The sequence below is a fragment of the Aegilops tauschii genome, chromosome 6 (assembly GCF_002575655.3).
Source record: "Aegilops tauschii subsp. strangulata cultivar AL8/78 chromosome 6, Aet v6.0, whole genome shotgun sequence".
Taxonomy (NCBI): domain Eukaryota; kingdom Viridiplantae; phylum Streptophyta; class Magnoliopsida; order Poales; family Poaceae; genus Aegilops; species Aegilops tauschii.
This window is the reverse complement of record NC_053040.3, coordinates 56,010,664-56,025,801: the sequence shown is the minus strand read 5'-3', so window position 1 is coordinate 56,025,801 and position 15,138 is coordinate 56,010,664. Positions and strand designations below refer to the sequence as shown.

The window sequence follows — 15,138 nt, the reverse complement described above, 5'->3', positions numbered from 1 at the left end:
ATAACTGAAATAAACAAGTCATAAGGCCATCTCTAGCCGATCCTTAAAAAGTTAAAGGACTAAAACCCTTAGTGGATATATATATTTATTTATTTATATATATATATATATAAACATTATTCTGATCACGGGATGAGAATAATATTCTGATCACAACCTGACCTGCCCGCTAGTAGTATGTTGAACTTCCCTCTAAACTAGGTTGAACTTCCGCCAACATTGCCCAAACGGGGCTTGCGATATACCGTTGGAAAGCTATGCACACCAGTATCATCACCCAACTTAAATTTTTGTCAAAATGTAAGCGGTTTAAGAGCAGTTTTGAAAACCGTTTTTTCTTCGCACAAAAAACGTGAATCATATTTTCGATCGCATTTCTAGACCGTTTATCGGAATAAGGCAAATAATATGGCGTTGGAAGGCTGCTGCAAAACCGCTCCTTCCACATGTTGAAAGTTTTCTCTAATTCCCTATGGTTAAAGAGTAATTTGGAAAAACGTAAAATTTTGTAAACCGAACAGCCGAGTTTGTATTTTCGATATCATTTCTAAATGGCTAATCCAATTAAGACAAGTGATATGGCGTTGGAAAGCTTATGAAAATGCGCTAATTTTTCATGTTGAAAGTTTTTTCTAATTTTGAACGGTTTAAGAGTAATTTAGAAAATGGTACAAGTCCTACCGAGTTCGTATTTTCGAGCTCATTTTTAACCGTGCGTCTGAATGCAGCAAACGATATGGCGTTGGAAAGGTTGAACAAATGCGAAACTTTTTGGTATCTATTGTTTCTCCCAGTTCTTTATGTTTTGAAGTCAATTTCAAAAAAGGTGAAAGAAGTATTTTCGCCGTAATTTCTACAAACTGTATCGGAATGAGGCAAATAATATACCGTTAAAAAGCTACAGAAAATGCGAAACTTTTTGATGTTACGGTTTTCTCTGATTCCTAGCCATTTTCAAGTAATTTCGATGCCGAGATCATTCGTTCTGCCTTTATCGCGAAACAGATTCGTCGAAAATGCATCGCATGAAGAACTTGAACTTCTCGGCGTGTGTACTTGAACTTCACTCTGTTTTTCACGTGCTTTCTTTGCTCATAGCTCTCCATCCACTCACCGGAATTGAGCAAGCGATATACCGGTGGAAAGCTGTTGTAAACACGCAACTTTCCCGTGTTGATCGTTTTTTCATACTCGCGACGATTTTAGAAGTTCTTCATCTGAAATTCATTCACTGTAGTAGTTGAACTTCCTGTTGTTTTCACATTGAACTTCTATGACGTATTTTCGTTTGTCATTTTCTCATCCATTCGTTACTGTTACACAAATGATATTCCTTTTGTACAAACCTCTCTCACAATAAATTTTTTAACTTTCTCCGATGGAGGACTTGAACTTATAACAACAAAACTTTTACCCTTTGCTTTTTTATTCTTTTTACTACAGAATGCACATTGTGTAGTACGTGACCTTCTGGCAGTTATCAATCTAAACTTCTCTCGGTTACGTGAAAATATCTGAGTTTTTTTTATTAATTTTTAATGTGATTTTCTTAATCTTTTTTTATGAATTGGGAAGCGCTCTATTTTTAAATGTTGAACTTCTTTTTTTTATTTTTGAACTTCCTTTTTCCATTCTTTAATAACGAGGAAAATCTGAGTTCTCTATAATCATCGAACTTCTCCATGTTTTTAATATGGACTTCCTGGTGTTATTTCTTAAACCTTTTTTATGAAATTTTGAAGCGTTCTATTTTTAAAAGTTGAACTTCTTGTTTTTTATGTTTGAACTTCTTGGTTCCATTCTTTAATAACGAGGAAAATCTGAGTTTTCTATAATCATCGAACCTCTCCATCTTTTTAATATGGACTTCCCGGTGTTATTTCTTAATCATTTTTTATGAAATTTTGAAACGTTCTATTTTTAAAAGTTGAAATTCTTGTTTTTTTTGAACTTCTTATTTCCATTCTTTAATAACGAGGAAAATCTGAATTTTCAATAATCATCGAACTTCTATATCGAACCGCTCTAACTTTTTTATTTGAATTTATTTTATGCATTTTTAGAAATATGAAAATTGTAGTTTTATTAGAAACATCAAACTTCTTTGTTATTTTGAATTGAACTTATTTGTTTTATTATTTAGTAACCAAAAAAATCACGTTTTAGTTAAATATCAAACTTCTCCACGTTTTTAAATTGAACTTCTTGGTTTTATTTTTCAGTAACGAGAAAAACTGAGTTTTTAATGAACATTGAATTACTCCGTGTTTTAAAATTGAACTTCTTTGTTTAATCTTTAGTATTGGGGAAAATCCGAATTTTTTAAAACTTTTTTTGTTGTTCCCTTATTTCAATTTGAACTTATTATTTATTCTTTAGTGACGAGGAAAATCCAGTTTTTTTAACTTCTTTGTTTAAAATTTAGAACTTCTTGGTTTTATTTTTTAATAATATGAAAAATCCAAATTTTTTAAGACATCAAAATTCACCATTTTTTAAATTTGAACTTATTGGTTTTATGGATAGTAACGGGGAAAATGCTTTTTTATATAAACAATGATACTATGACGTTTTTTTAATTTGAACTTCTAGTTTTTATAGAATGGGGAAAATCAGTTTTTATACAATTTTTTGAAATGCTTCTGTTTTTTATTTGAACTTCTCATATTTTTTTACAAATGGGGAAATTCCATTATAAAGATTTTTTAACTACTTTTTTTTTACCTTTTGCTCAAATTGTTTGAACTTCCAAATGCTTTTTTTATATAAACAACGATACCTCGTCGTTTTTTTTAATTTTGAACTTCTTATAGATTTTTGTTGCGACATTTTATGCACTTTTTGCTTTTCGGTGAAATGGCCTAGGCGGTCGCTTTTTTTCATTTGATGATTTTTCTTTTGTACGTGGTACATGTGAACTTCGGCATTTCTGAAACATGAACTTCGCGTGCCATTAATTTTTTTTCATGAAACTCCATAGTTTTTATTCTTTGAATTCCATGATTTTTTTGTTTACATTTTTTTGGTTCGAACTTCGATGTTCGTTACAACTGAACTTTCGAAATCACACCTTTTTATACACATTTTCCCTTGAATCCAACATGGCCAAAAACAATAGGAAAATTTGGGTCAATTCTCATAAGCAATAGGACAAACATTTAGAGGGCACCCATAATAGTTTTTTTGTTCTATTCAGTGTACTATGCATAAGCACATGCACAACACATCCACACAATTTTTTTTCTTTAGTAACAGGAAAATCCTAGTTTTTTGTAAACGTCGAACCGCTGTTGTTATTTAAGTTCAAACTTCTAGGTTTTTTTAGAAGTGAGGAAAATAGCTTTTTTATAATTATTTTGAACTGCTCTAATTTTCTAATTTGAACTTCCTGGTTTTATTCTTTAGGAACGATAAACCCATGGAATTTTATAATAAACATCGAACCGCTCGTTTTTTTTTTTGAACTTCTACTTTGTTTGTTGCAACTTTTCAGATTCTATATATTTCAAACTTCTCAAACAACCATTTTTGAACGACTACTTCTGCGTCTTTTTTCATTTTTAAATTCATCTATTTTTTTGCCTCTACTTCTGCCAAATTCTTGCCTCTCTACTTCTGCGTCTTTTTTCGTTTTTAAATTCATCTATTTTTTCAACTGCTGAAGCTGGGTTTGATGGTGCCTGTAGGAGATGTACTGTCATAGGCATTATCACAAGCATCTTGTGTGCTAGCAAAACGACGGGAGCCTTTTTAGTCACAAGGCCACTGAATCACATAAATTGTCGAAGAAATTTGTTTGCAAAACATGCCTTTTTAGTCACAGTTCACTCTATCAACATATTTGTGTGTGTGTGTGTGTGTGTTCGCCTCTTTATTTTTTGGAAACCCAGGGTGTGCCTTTCCATTAGCTAACATTTTGGACCATCCACGACAGAAAATATGAACTTCGCACACACTTTCTTTGTCTTTAAGAAATGCTTGCTTTTTTGCTTTTAATTTTGAAATTCCTTGTTCTTTTTGTATACAATTTCATGAAGTAGAAGGGAAGCAGTAACAGAATGATTGTGAGAGAGTGACTAGTTGGTGAAACCAACAATGCATAATACTTTTTTATTGTAAAAAATAAAGAATACCTTTTCTATCATGTATTTCCAAATTGAACTTCACTAACAAAAAATTTTGGTCGTTGTCTTTTTAGTGTTTTTCCATATACAGCTGGACTTATTGCTTTCTCAAAGTTGAACTTCATTAATTCTGCTGTAATATAGGCAGTATAATTGATCAAAAATCATTAGAGCATGGTACTGGATATGCATTATTCATAAATGCAGACAAAAGTGTGGAATCAGCGATCCATAGGAGGAGCAACATTTTCATCACCTAATTCTGCTGAAGGTACATAGCAGAATTTGCAGTCTCTGAACACACAAGATGATTTAGTTAGAGCATCTGATATGTAAATAACAGAAGCTGGTATATATGAAAATGTAGAAGCGAGCTTATCCTTGAAAATTTAAGTAGATAATTACTAGTCAACTTCAGCAGCCGAATCACCCATTGACCCAAGCGAGCAGGAGAAGCACGTTGTATCCTTGTCGATCCACAACATTGGGGAAACAAGCTGTTGGCGAGTGTTGCCGGAGAAATTTCAGATGGGTGGAAAAGCACCTAGCAGAAAAAGAAAAAAGATGAACACATGCTCCAGTATAATCTGAGGCGCCAGCCTCTTAATCAAAACAATTAGTACTACTCCCATCTATTAACAACGGCCTGAGATGCTCATATATAGGCTAGTGCAAGATAGTAGTACTAGGCATCCAACGTGGTTGGAACAAACAAGATGAACAAGTGATTTAACATAGAGAAACTATAGCCACCGACATGAACAGGAATATCGCTATATATAGGAGACCGGCCACCAGCAGAACAGCAGCAAGCAACAGATGATTTTTTGGGAAAGGACCTGCATTTTTACATCAGCAACACACCCATATGCAACCGTATAGCCGCAGTAGAACTCTGCATATAGCCGTCGTAGAACTTCACGGCCGCTCGTTAAACTACTGTTCATCATTTCCTTGTTGGACTAGGTGGTTTTTCCTTAGACTATTCATTGCTTTATGTCATTATAGAACATAGATGATGGTGATACCCTCGTTAAGCTATTTGTACAAAGCATATAAGCCCTGCTTTCATAAGTTAGCAAGTATAGGTAAATGCAATTACTTGACAGACATGTACAGAAAGCAAATTGATGCAGATTTGTAATTCTTCTCTCCAGCAATGCACTTGTATCAACTGAAAATACATTTTTTTAAGTAAGCAGGACAGCTGCTAAGATACCATTGTAGAAGATGTTCACCTCAATCATAGAGCAGAGTACGGACAATTGATGAGTAGTAATGTGCCTCCAACTCCTTAAGGCTTGCTGCTACCTCCTGCGGTCCTGCCCCAATCCTCCCAGCATTTTATCTGTCCCCTCTGCCTGCTGAGCACCTCAATGTTTAACTTCATCGCGTTCGCCCGTGCCATGGGTGTGGCCGTAGCTGAGGTGCAGCTCGCCGTTGCCCGACTCCGAGCTAAGGTGCAGCTCGATCGTAGCGCTCGCGTACAGCTCTTTCTCCCCTGTTTGTGGTCAGACGAACGCGATGAAGGGCGCCACTGGTACCCCATGAAGGTCAGGTAGGCGTGCATGGTGACCAGTCATTGGACGGACATGGGCGACGAAGGTGAACGGCTTGCGCGCTGCAGCGTCAGAAGGACGAAGTGGCGTGATGGCGAGGTTCTTCCCTGGCAGCAGCCGAGAGTAGTCGGGAACTTCTACCAGATCTGGCGGGGTCCGGGGCAGCCGGATCCAGGGCGTGACGACGGGATCAAGGAGCACGCCGAAGGGAGGGCGCCGCCGGGATCCGTGGAGGATTGCGGCGGCCGCAGCGGGAACCGGCTAGGCGGGGGATCTGGGGAGGGCGCGGGCGGCGGCGGGTGGTTTGGGAGGCCGCGTCGGGCCGGGGAGGGGGTTGGTCGGCGGCGGGTGGCACGCCGGGGCCGGCGGCAGGAGGTGCCCGGGAGGATGGGGCAGAGGTGGTGCGGGAGGTGGGGTGGTTGGGAAGAGTCGTGACGTGGGGATTGGGCCGGTCGGAGGAGCTTGATGGACCGGCCAGGTTTTCTGTTATGCGTTTTGGGGAGTTCGGGAACGTCCAATCGGGCCCTTATAGGGCCGCTGTGATCATAATAACTATTCTAATCCTGCGATTAGAATACTCCAGCAATTTTTGACCTTTTCTAGTTGATTCTTTAAATTTAAGGTTGTAAACTTCAATTTGATCAAGTTTAAAGCAGATTCAACCCAAAGTAGCATGCATTCAAACATAAACATAGATAGTTTTGCATAACCGAACATAAAACATAAATTTAAACTAAGCTAAACTACTTTCGGTCGAAGTAGAGGTCGAGCCAATCCTTCCTCGTCATGTACGGTGTGTCGCGAGCCGGTTCGGGCCGGTACCGTCGTCGGGGTTGTTGGGGAAGGCACTCCTCCACTCGTCGACATCGATCTCCTCGTCCTCTGGGCCCACCTCGACGCCCTCCGCGCCGTCATCGTCGCCGCCTTCGACCTCGTCATCGGAGGAGAGCACGATAACCTCGCCGCCCTCCGCGCCGGCAAAGATCGCCCGCTCCACCTCCACGAGCTCCGGGTGTTGCCGGCGGAGCTCTTGCATGTAGGCCTCGTCGGCGGCCTCGGCCTCGAGGCGCTCCCGCGCCTCGCGGTCCTCCGGCGCCATATTCAAGCTCACCACCCCTGGCTTCGGCGGAACGAGGTCGACCGGACGTGTGCCGAAGGGGAAATTGAGCCTAGCCTCCGGGCTGTGGTAGCGGACCTGCCAGCGGTCGTACTCCATGGCCGCAAGCTCGGCCGTGTGGAAGGTACCGAGCCACCGGCGGGTGTGGGTCTCCTGATCTGTAATCTCGGCGACCCACATCCCCCACTGCCGCTGGCGGACCCCGAGGTAGGACCTCGTCGGATGCCGGGTCCGAGGGAGGACGGGGAAGTCCTCGAACCAGCGTAGGGGCGCGGCGGCGGGTGGATCGGGGGATCGGCGACGGCGGATCGAGCCCGTGGAGGACGACGGGGACACCTCGGCGGCCACCTCACCGGCGTCGGGTGAAAAGGCCGCGATAAACCTCTTTTTGGCCATTGGCTCCTCGAGCTCCCCGGCACACATGCAGAGGTTGAGGATGGATGCGCCAGCGATGGCGGCGACCTACCAATGGTTTCGAGGGTTGCGTGTGTCTGTGCGAGCGGAGGTTTTGGGGAGTGTGTGGTGTGTGTGGAGGGGGGCGGGGGGCAAGGTGGTGTTTGAGGAAATACTGCGGCAACTGGAAATTTTACTAGGCGGGAGTAACAAGGCGGGGCTATTGAAAATTTGGATCAAGGGCGAGCAGATATTTTTGAGAAAGCGAGGGATGCAGAGGCGGGAGTAAAATGCCGAGGCTACTGAAAATTTTAATCAAGGGAATGAAGCAGAGCAGGAGTAACAGACATCGCACACGGTCCGCTCATACTAATCATGTGCTATCAAACATTAAAACCTTCCAGATGGTAGATATTTTCGAGATTACGAGGTAGTAATATTTTTGAGATTGCCAGGGATGCAGAGGCGGGAGTATTTCGGGAGCGAGCTAGTGTGCTTGACACGCCGTCTGTGGATTGTAGCCGACACACCTTATCGCGTAAGCCATAGGCATACTATACACCGACTGTGCTCCAAGATATTTTGTACTACATCTCACACGGTTGGTGATAATAAACTGTGTGGAATCTGCTTGATTTTTCATCTTGATTTGAATTACATAATAGGGTCACAATGGCAATGGACGGTGTTTGAATTGCTAGACCTTTTATCTGCAGTGAATATGCAACTATATGTGTGTCGTAAAAGAATTGAAATTATTCAGGGTTCGTTTGGACATTTTATACATTAAACTTGTTTTCTAGCCATTTCAGGTGCACAATTCAAAATTAAACTACATGCACATGCTCCGGTGCATATAAATTGGTTGAAAAGTAAAATATGTGTCCTTGGGTGCATGCTTAGAACCCATGCAAGAAATGGGAATGAATTTCAAACACCAGAGCTCTTTTGATTGCCGGCAAAACGTTGAGATACCTGTTTTTTAAATTCTAGTAAATACAGAACAAGTCTGAAATTCATGAAACTTGGCATGGTATCATGGAGCGGCATCAACATGCCGGGGATTTTTTTGTCCCATTTGGGGCAGGTTTGGGTATAAGCTTCTCACAAATCAGAGCTTCTCACAACAAGCCTGATGCTTTCGGTACGGAACGTGCCACCTTTGGGGACAAAATGATATCCGTTGCCTCTTATTGCTATCAAAAAATTTCTAGTGCCAACATAGAACACCAGGAGTGTTGTGTTAAGTTTTGGAATTTTTCGGGGTTCGTTTGGGTATTTTTATACATTAACTGGGTTTTCTAGGCATTTTATGTGCATAATTCAAATTTGAAATACCTGCACATGCTCTAGTGCATATAAATTGGTTGAAAAATCAAATCTGTGTCCTTGGGTGCAAGCTTAGGTCTCATGCAAGAAATGGGAATGAAATTCAAACACCAGGGCACTCTTGATTGCCGGCAAAACGTTGAGATACCTGGTTTTTAAATTCTAGTAAATCCACAACTCGTCTGAAATTCATGAAACTTGGCATGGTTTCATGGAGCGGCATCAACATACCGTGGTAAAAAATTTGTCCCATTTGGGGCAGGTTTGGGTATAAGCTTCTCACAAACCAGAGCTCCTCACAACAAGCCTGATGGTTTCGGTGCGGAACGTGCCACCTTTGGGGACGAAACGATATCCGTTGCCTCTAATTGATTTCAAAAAAATTCTAGTGCCAACATAGAACAACAGGAGTGTTGTGTTTAGTTTTGGAATTTTTCGGGGTTCGTTTGGGCATTTTTATACATTAACTTGGTTTTCTAGGCATTTTATGTGCATAATTCAAATATGAAATACATGTACATGCTCCAGTGCGTATAAATTGGTTGAAAAATCAAATCTGTGTCTTTGGGTGCATGCTTAGGTCCCATGCAAGTAATGTGAATGAATTTCAAACACCAGAGCATTGTTGATTGCCGGCAAAACGTTGAGGTACCTGGTTTTTAAATTCTAGTAAATCCACAACACGTTTGAAATTCATGAAACTTGGCATGGTATCATGGAGCGGCATCAACTTGTCGTGGTAAAAATTTGTCCAATTTGGGGCAGGTTTGGGTATAAGCTTCTCACAAACCAGAGCTTCTCACAACAAGCCTGATGGTTTCCGTACGGAACGTGCCACCTTTGGGGACGAAACGATATCCGTTGCCTCTTATTGCTATCAAAAATTTTCTAGTGCCAACATAGAACAACATGAGTGTTGTGTTAAGTTTTGGAATTTTTCGTGGTTCGTTTGGGCATTTTTATACATTAACTGGGTTTTCTAGGCATTTTATGTGCATAATTCAAATTTGAAATACCTGCACACGCTCTAGTGCATATAAATTGGTTGAAAAACCAAATCTGTGTCCTTGGGTGCAAGCTTAGGTCTCATGCAAGAAATGAGAATGAAATTCAAACACCAGGGCACTCTTGATTGCCGGCAAAACGTTGAGATACCTGGTTTTTAAATTCTAGTAAATCCACAGCTCGTCTGAAATTCATGAAACTTGGCATGGTATCATGGAGCGGCATCAACATGCCATGGTAAAAAAATTGTCCCATTTGGGGCAGGTTTGGGTATAAGCTTCTCACAAACCAGAGCTTCTCACAACAAGCCTGATGGTTTCGATACGGAACGTGCCACCTTTGGGGACGAAACGATATCCGTTGCCTCTTATTGCTTTCAAAAAATTTCTAGTGCCAACATAGAACACCAGGAGTGTTGTGTTAAGTTTTGGAATTTTTCAGGGTTCGTTTGGGCATTCTTATACATTAACTGGGGTTTCTAGGCATTTTATGTGCATAATTCAAATTTGAAATACATGTACATGCTTCAGTGCATATAAATTGGTTGAAAAATCAAATCTTTGTCCTTGGGTACATGCTTAGGTCCCATGCAAGAAATGGGAATGAATTTCAAACACCAGGGCATTGTTGATTGCCGACAAAACATTGAGATACCTGGTTTTTAAATTCTAGTGAATCCACAACTCGTCTGAAATTCATGAAACTTGGCATGCTATCAAGGAATGGCACCCGACATGCCGTGGTAAAAATTTGTCCCATTTGGGGCAGGTTTGGGTATAAGCTTCTCACAAACCAGAGCTTCTCACAACAAGCCTGATGGTTTCGATACGGAACGTGCCACCTTTGGGGACGAAACGATATCTGTTGCCTCTTATTGCTTTCAAAAAATTTCTAGTGCCAACATAGAACAACAGGAGTGTTGTGTTAAGTTTTGGAATTTTTCAGGGTTCGTTTAGGCATTTTTATACATTAACTGGGTTTCTAGGCATTTTATGTGCATAATTCGAATTTCAAATACATGCAACATGCTCCAATGCATATAAATTGGTTGAAAAATCAAATATGTATCCTTGGGTGCATGCTTAGGTCCCATGCAAGAAATGGGAATGAATTTCAAACACCAGGGCATTGTTGATTGCCGGCAAAATGTTGAGATACCTGGTTTTTAAATTCTGGTAAATCCACAACTCGTCTGAAATTCAAGAAACTTGGCATGCTATCATGGAATGGCACCCGACAAGCCGTTGAATTTTTTTGTCCCATTTGGGGCAGGTTTGGGTATAAGTTTCTCACAAACCAGAGCTTCTCACAACAAGCCTGATGGTTTCGATACGGAATGTGCCACCTTTGGGGACGAAATGATATCCGTTGCCTCTTATTGCTTACAAAAAATTTCTAGTGCCAACATAGAACAACAGGTATGTTGTGTTAAGTTTTGGAATTTTTCGGGGATCGATTGGTCATTTTTATACATTAACTGGGTTTTCTAGGCATTTTATGTGCATAATTCAAATTTGAAATACATGCACATGCTCCAGTGCATATAAATTGGTTGAAAAATCAAATCAGTGTCCTTGGGTGCATGCTTAGGTCCCATGCAAGAAATGGGAATGAATTTCAAACACCAGGGGACTGTTGATTGCCGGCAAAACGTCGAGATACTTGGCTTTTAAATTCTAGTAAATCCAAAACTCGTCAAAAATTCATGAAACTTGGCATGCTTTCATGGAATGGCACCCGACATGCTGTGGTAGTTTTCGTGTCCATTTTGAGAGAAGGCGCACTCGAATAACAGCCAACGAAGGCATTTTGAAAAAACAGCTGCCACTTCAATATCTCAAACGTTTGTATAATTCAAACCGTGTGCGTTCTGTTAACCATTCACGTGACCCCACGTGTCTTGGTTTTAATGGCTATAGGAGGTGCCGTGCGGACAGCTGCTTGACTGAACGGGAGGCGTGCGAGCATAGTCCGGTGCGCAGGCTCACCGAGATGCGTGCAAGCTGTTCAACGCATGATCTGTTCATCTCTTCAACGCAAACGGTTCAGATTACGGTATGCAAATTAAAGCCAGACTTCGGCGCTAAGCCAAGAGACACTGCGGTTTGTCAAAATATGCAGCTAAAAATCAATAGCACTATCTATTTTTTGCAACTAAAATTCAGTAATTAAGCATAGATTTCATTCATAGAGATTAAGCAGTCATTCTCACCGGGAAGCGAGACAGCCTTGGACCGCCGTCTGCCTCGCTCCCACTGGTCTGTATTAATGGCACCGCCGAGCGGCCGCACCCCCCATCCTCGCCACACACACAATCCTCTCTCTCCACCCGCATCCTCGACGCCGCTCTGAGTCCTCAAAGCCGTCAGTATGAGGATGCCGCCGAAGCGCCCCATCGGAGGGATTGGCGATGCCAGGGCTGCTGAAGCACCGGAGCACGGCGTGAATATGGAGACAGAGGTTTCCGTCGCCGCCGACGAGGTGGAGAACGAGGCTGCCAACAAGCGGAGGCGGGTCGAGAAAGTACCGCAAGCGACTCCAGCAGGCCTAGACTTCATCAACAACCTCCTCGATGATATGTTGATAGTCATCATATCCCTCCTCCCAATCAATATCGGGCGAGGACAGCCGCCCTTTCCGGCGGTGGTGTCCCCCATGGCTCCTCACCCCTGTCGACCTCCTCGACACCCACGAGCTCTACCATGGCTATCGCCAAAGCTTGGATGCGTTCTCCCAGATCCTCGGCAGTCACCATGGCCCAATCAAAGGCCTTATCCCGGGCAAGTTCCGTTCCAATGGAAAGGACCGAGCCAAGCTTGACGAGTGGTTCCGATCCCCCGCCATAGATCAGCTCGAGAAGCTCAGTTTTAATGATGGGCATATGCGCTTGCTGCCATTGTCCGCGCTCTGCTTCGCGCCCACGCTGCGCCTCGCCAAGTTCATGAACTGCCATCCACCCCCTTAATGACGCGCCTGCTCTTTTTCTACCACGACTGAAGCACCTCGAGCTCGTCGCCGTCTGCATCCCAAAGTATAACATGGAGCGCCTGCTCCGCGGCTATACTACACTCGAGTTCCTTTGTCTTTAGGCGATGAATTGGTCGAGTACCTTGCACATCACCTCCAGGACTCTCCGGACTATTTATTTGTGTTGCTGGTGCTGCAATGAGAGATCACAAAAGGTGGACTACAATATGGTCATTGAGGACACACCTTCACTTGAGAGATTACTTGTAGTTGATCAACAAGGTCCAACAAGAATCAATGTCATTTCTGCACCGAAATTGACAGTGGTGGGCTACTCGTCTGTCAAATACTACATCTTTCACGTAAAACAGTCGCCTTATACCTCTCCTTCTTGATATCAACGTTATTTCTAGTTTTGAAGATGTATGTTCGTCTGTCATCCAGCAAAGCTTCACCCAGATTCTGGGCACAGTGAAGGTCTTGGCACTAGAATCTGTCAGCCCCAACCTGGACCAAGTTGTCAGTTGCCTGAGATGCTTTCCATGCCTGAAGAAGCTGTATATCAAGGTGATGTTCCTTTCCTGTTAAATGTTAACCATAAGGGAGTTCAATTTTTTGCACCTATTCCCAAGTTTACAATGACAATGTACTATGATTTCTGAAGGAATTTTGGAGGATTTTAGGACATACACCCCCAACCCATATTGGTTGCTTCATTCATATGGTTACAATCGTCCGCAAGCATTTCTCCTTTGGATTCATCTGTACTAGTTTTCTTAGGGCATTTTTCATCCAATCCAACCTCTTGTGAAGAAGGCTACATGTTTTTAGATTGTAATCAAATGCCCATGTTAATCATGTCAGATCGAAGATGGCACGTTGGTGCATTTTACAAATCGTGCAAACCAAATGGGCGTGTAGCAGTGTTCAAAACTGCATGTAGGCACTAACACATTCTCTTCTTTTGCAGATAATAATAGGCCCGGAGGTGGATAATGTTTATAACGACAATCACATCGAATGCCTGGATCTGCATCTCTCAAATATTACTTTGAACTCCTACTGAGGGACCTTACCGGAGATTACACTCACTAGGTTCTTTCTAGCTAGAGGTGCTGAGGGTACTGAGGTTGAACACACATTTAATTAGGAAAGATGAATGGTATGTTGATCAGAGCCGCTAGGTACTGCAGAATGGAAGAGGCTCCAAAAAAGCTAAACTTCGTATTGGAAGAGCATATGGCAAAGCAATTGGAAGTCATTGTGTCAAACCCATACATAACTTGTCAGCGGCTGATCCCTTTTTAGAAATGACGAAGTTTGCAATGTTTGAATTTGGGCGTTGTAATCTTTGAATTTGAATCTTCCAATATTTATGGTATTTGTTATATTGAACAGTTTCTGTTCCCTTGTCTCAACGCAAACAGTTCATCCGAGTGAACCGCATGTCGTATATCGCACACACCTTGATCTGGCTGACCGTTTCTTTTGTGTTGCCTAATCACAAACAGTTCATCCGAGTGAACTATATGATGTACATCGCACACACCTTGATCTGGTTGACCGTTTCTTTTGTGTTGCCTAATCACAAACAGTTCATCCGAGTGAACCGTATGCTGTACATCGCACACACCTTCATCTGGCTGCCCGTTTCTTTTGTTCCTCCTCATCGAAAACGGTTAATTGAACTGAACCGTATGCCCTGCATCGCACACGCAACTAAAATCTGGACCGTGTTTGATGCATCCTCCATCGCAAACGTTTTGTACCTTTTTTGACGGGTTTTTTACACCACGTTTTGCGATTATTGCATCGTACATAGTTTCGTTGAAGGGTCTCTGATCGTAGTGTCACGTTAGTAGCATCCTGCAGTAGTGACTTTGTTCGAGAAAGAGTTGCAAGAAAACTGTTGGAAATCAGATTTATACCAACAGGAGATCAAGTTGCTGACGGTTTTACTAAGCCTCTACAAGCTCGACAACTTCAAGCCTTCAAGAGCAATCTTAACCTTGACACGTTCGGATTGAGGGAAGTGGCGAAGCCACACATTAGCTATGTAGTCCATTGACTACACAACCTTTTTGCAAAAGACGTCCTACAACAAATAAAAATCATGCAAAATATCCTACAAATGCATACTCCTGACTACACAAGATTCAATTGACTACGCATGATTGAATTCCTGGCACCGCCGCTGATTGAGGGACGATATTAAACGATAGGCTTAAGTTGTAACGTGACATTGTCACGATTGTAGTTGGGTGCGTGTGTGCACTTGTGTAACAAGGCAGGTAGTTAGTTGGTTAGCCCAATCTTTTATATAGCTTGGGTTAGGGGCCAAGCCCAAAACTACATCCCTGAGCAGGGGAAAAGTTGCACATCAATGCAAGCCACACCTGTTTCTATAAGTGAAAACAAAAACCAAAGAGCGAGTCACACAAAAAAGTTCGTTAAAACATACCCATTCAGGATCTAGTTTCGAAGAGCACGTCACGGGGATTCCTATGGTGAAAATGGATCTGAATTTTGATGTTCGGTTTAAAAGTTATGGCTTTAAAAAAGTTAAAATTGTAAAAAAAATGAGACCAACCCAAAGGCTAGCCCTTGTTGGTTTTTTTATAGGAGAAACTCCATGAGTGCCACG

General features: G+C 42.0%; 1 long non-coding RNA gene across 1 annotated transcript; it reads right to left on the bottom strand.

Annotated features, from left to right (window-relative positions):
- Positions 1-2,957: 2,957 nt before the first annotated feature.
- On the bottom strand, positions 2,958-6,163 carry LOC120966154 (uncharacterized). Its single transcript, XR_005759292.2, has 2 exons — positions 5,363-6,163; positions 2,958-4,668 (listed from the first exon to the last, which is right to left on the bottom strand). It is a non-coding gene; the product is annotated as an uncharacterized lncRNA (long non-coding RNA).
- Positions 6,164-15,138: the final 8,975 nt, after the last annotated feature.